This window comes from Parasteatoda tepidariorum, chromosome 4 (genome assembly GCF_982258835.1).
Source record: "Parasteatoda tepidariorum strain Cologne lab strain chromosome 4, Ptep-v5.0, whole genome shotgun sequence".
NCBI classification, from domain to species: domain Eukaryota; kingdom Metazoa; phylum Arthropoda; class Arachnida; order Araneae; family Theridiidae; genus Parasteatoda; species Parasteatoda tepidariorum.
The window spans coordinates 65,527,294-65,530,863 of NC_141758.1; the positions used below are offsets into that span (position 1 = coordinate 65,527,294).

The window sequence follows — 3,570 nt, forward strand, 5'->3', positions numbered from 1 at the left end:
TTGTTCGAAAAAGTTCTGAACAATACTGGTAAATAGGGAATCTAGATAATGGGGCAAATGCTGAAAATAATGAAAGATCCAGGAAGAAAAGTGAAATGGATTTTATTCTAATTGGCGTAATTCGAAGCTTTTTCCAAAATGCGAAAAATTCGCGAATTTTGAAATTGATTTATAGAATGCGCGAATTTCTCGCGGTAATCATTTTTTAATGCGAGAAAAGAAAAAAATATGCGAGATTCTCGCGTTCTCGCGCTGTAGTGAAAACACTGCAAGAGATACCTAGGTAATTCGTTACAGGTAATATAGATTCATAATGAACAAAAATTAAATACTAACCCTTATAAGCAGAAAAGTTTGAAACAACCTTTCTTTACCAAATTATAAATTTTACTATCCTAGTAGAACATTTAGGCAGCCTATAAAAAATTAACTAGCAATAATCAAAGTTATGAAATAAAGTTATAATCATTTACCTTTAGCTACGTCTAGAATTATGTATTCATATTTTTTGTATAGACAAATACTTATTAATTTATAAATAAATATTCTATTAGACAGTTATTGTAGATTTAACTGTTTCTATATCATTGAAAATTTTCTTAAACAATATACAGTGTTTAACTGTAATATAGTACCTTTCCTATAAAGAAAATTTCTTCCTAGAATGTCCACTTATATGGGATTTCACTTTAAAGACCTTTTATTTTATTTAAACTAACTTCAGAGAAACAATACGCTCATCAGGATCGTTCAGTCTGGGGCGATACTATTTTCATCATAAGGTTTTCTATTTGTAACTTATGTCAGGGACCATACAACTCATATCAATAAGACAAGGGACCACCATATTTAACTTTCAAAATATAAATAATTGTAAAATATTGAATAAAAAAATCAGAAAATACTAAACATCATTGATCAGAAACACGGACCAAAGTATTAATCATCAAAAATGTAGAAACTAGCAATAAATATTATACATCAATGAACAATGCTGTTTTCAGAGATCTTGGTGGTAAATATAATCACTTCATCAGAAAAAAATATTTATCATCATTACACCAGCAATTTAAACCCAAAAAATTTAAGTCTCCTTGTAACAATGCAGAACAAAATATTTATAATATTAAGTTTTTAAGCTTAAAACATTTCTTCAGAAAAATATGATCAGCATGTATTTCAGACATATGCTTGTTAAACATCATAAGAATAAATATGTAAACTACTATGAAATTAAGTTTGAAAAACACACATATAGAAGAGTCTTGAATCATTGATAAAAAAATTTTAAAAACAGGTAAGAATCACTAAGTGAAGAAGTGAACTGGTTCAGAGATTCTTCATAAATTTAAAGGATTATTCGCAAATCAAAACTCTACCACATCATGAAATTTCTTATAACTTGCTCATATTATTAATAACCTGTTTATAACTTCTATTACAGTACAGAACATAATGACAAAATATAAATTTCATTTGGTATATGATGCATAACTAAAGAAAAACACATCTAATCAGTATGAATAAGTATCATCAAGCTTCAGTACTCTAGCCAATTTTCATCATAATGTGCATTATTATCAAATGATTTTAATGAGATAAAAAAGGCACATAGAAATGCATAAAAGGAACTATTAAACAATTATTTTACCTTTACACACTCTAAAAGACAAAACAGCAGTCTACAACCAATTATTCTAAAATAAATTGCAGAGAATTACACCTATAAGAATGTGGATTAACTGACTAAATAGTACTCAAGTACTTGATGAGTGAGACTCAGTAAAAATTTATCTACATAAAGTTTCAGTCCCGAAAGATGATTGGGCATCACAGTCTACAACTTATTAGTCATAAGCAAATAGTGAAAAACTATAGAATGAATAAAACAGCTCTTTAGGAGGCAAAATATGAGGAAATAAGGAACATAGCAACTCTAAACAAAGCACTTAAAATATAGAAGTATTTGATAAATGAGACTCAGTATAACTTATCCACATAAAGTTTCAGCCCCGAAAGATGATTGAACATCATAGTCATTATAGTTTGAAACAAATTCTCTGTATGATAACAACGGAACTTAACAGCCCATAAAGAACTAAAGTACGAGGAAATCAACTTTATATATCTGCTTAATATCCCGATTTGAAAAAATTTCAAACAGGTCAAGTGTCAGCAGAAAACTTAGCTGTTAAATATTTCAAAAAGACAAAAAAATTAGAAAGACAAAAAATTAAAAAACTGACAAATTTTAAAGACAGAATAAAGAAATATTTATATTCTAATCATAATGTAACAGAAACCATACAAAAAAAATTGGTAATAGAAATCAGTTAGGTTTTTACAATGTCTGATTTTACTCACTATCAATAAAAAAAAAAAAATCCATAAGCAAAAGTACAATTAAAGATTTAAAAATGCTAATTTTACTTTGAAGTACCTGCCGTATACACACTTGAAAAAAATATATATAACTCGACGATTCCTTTAAAATTCAGTTAATCGTTAGACTACGTGGAAAAACCGATCCTCACCAAAATTTCGGCTAATTATTCAGTAAATACTTCACTCCAAAACATGTTAAATTATTTACTTTTATGAAAGATACACTTTAAAGAGATACAGAAAAACTATATTAATTTGTATTCTTAGTTAAAAGAAATAAAAAAAAACATACTTCTAAAAATATTTATTGAATCGATCCACACGACGCTTAAGTTAAATCCGTTAGAATCTACATTTTTTCACATCAAAAAATAATTTAAAAATGCTCCGAATGGAGAACACTACTTATAACTTAAAAATAATACACTATTCTTAGTGGTAAAAAATTAAGCAGTACACTTTACACTTCTTCAAAAATTGATTAGTTTGGAAACCGCCGATTTCTGAGATTTATTAAATAATTTAAAGTAACTTTTAAAAGCGAACATTCCTATTAAATAATAACAGAAAACTGATTGATAAAAACCAAGAAATATACTTATCACTTTCACGAAAATTATTTAAAATAATTGTACAAGGAACAGGCTCTGGTCACACAGCTACAGAGATATCAGTCGCATTAATGAAATGAAATGGTACGGCATGGCCATGGTGTATGACTATACACTGTTGCCAAAACTTAAAATTAAAAAGTAGCGAATGGGAGTTCTAAAAAGTAGTGGATTTGAACATGGCTGTTGCTTGGCTGACCGCTTTTTTAATAAATAGAGGCATTTGATTGGTCAATTACATCATCGTTTTCATCGTTATCGCTTAATCGTTTTGTCAGGTTTACTAGAATGGCGCTTTTAGCATTTTTGCTTGGCAGAATTTTAATAACGCGCATGCTCAGTTTGATAATTTATTTAAACCAATCGAAGTACTTCGTAGACAATGAATATAGATGCTTGTATCCTCTCCTTTGCTTGCGTATACTCAAACAAAGACATAAAGATGGAAAGATCAATCACTGTACCAAACAGATGTCAGGGTGAACGAAACATTGGACACATCACCGGTCTCTATTTTTTTTATTTGATTTTCATAAATTGTTATGATAAATAATAACATTCTGTCTCTGTGCCA

General features: G+C 28.5%; 2 non-coding genes across 2 annotated transcripts; both read right to left on the bottom strand.

The window, feature by feature from the left end:
* Positions 1-996: 996 nt before the first annotated feature.
* On the bottom strand, positions 997-1,062 carry LOC122269264 (small nucleolar RNA SNORD24). The gene has a single exon (XR_006225087.1). It is a non-coding gene; the product is annotated as a small nucleolar RNA SNORD24 (small nucleolar RNA).
* Positions 1,063-1,775: 713 nt separating this feature from the next.
* Positions 1,776-1,839, bottom strand: LOC122269265 (small nucleolar RNA SNORD2). Its single transcript, XR_006225088.1, has one exon. It is a non-coding gene; the product is annotated as a small nucleolar RNA SNORD2 (small nucleolar RNA).
* Between the last annotated feature and the right edge of the window lie 1,731 nt (positions 1,840-3,570).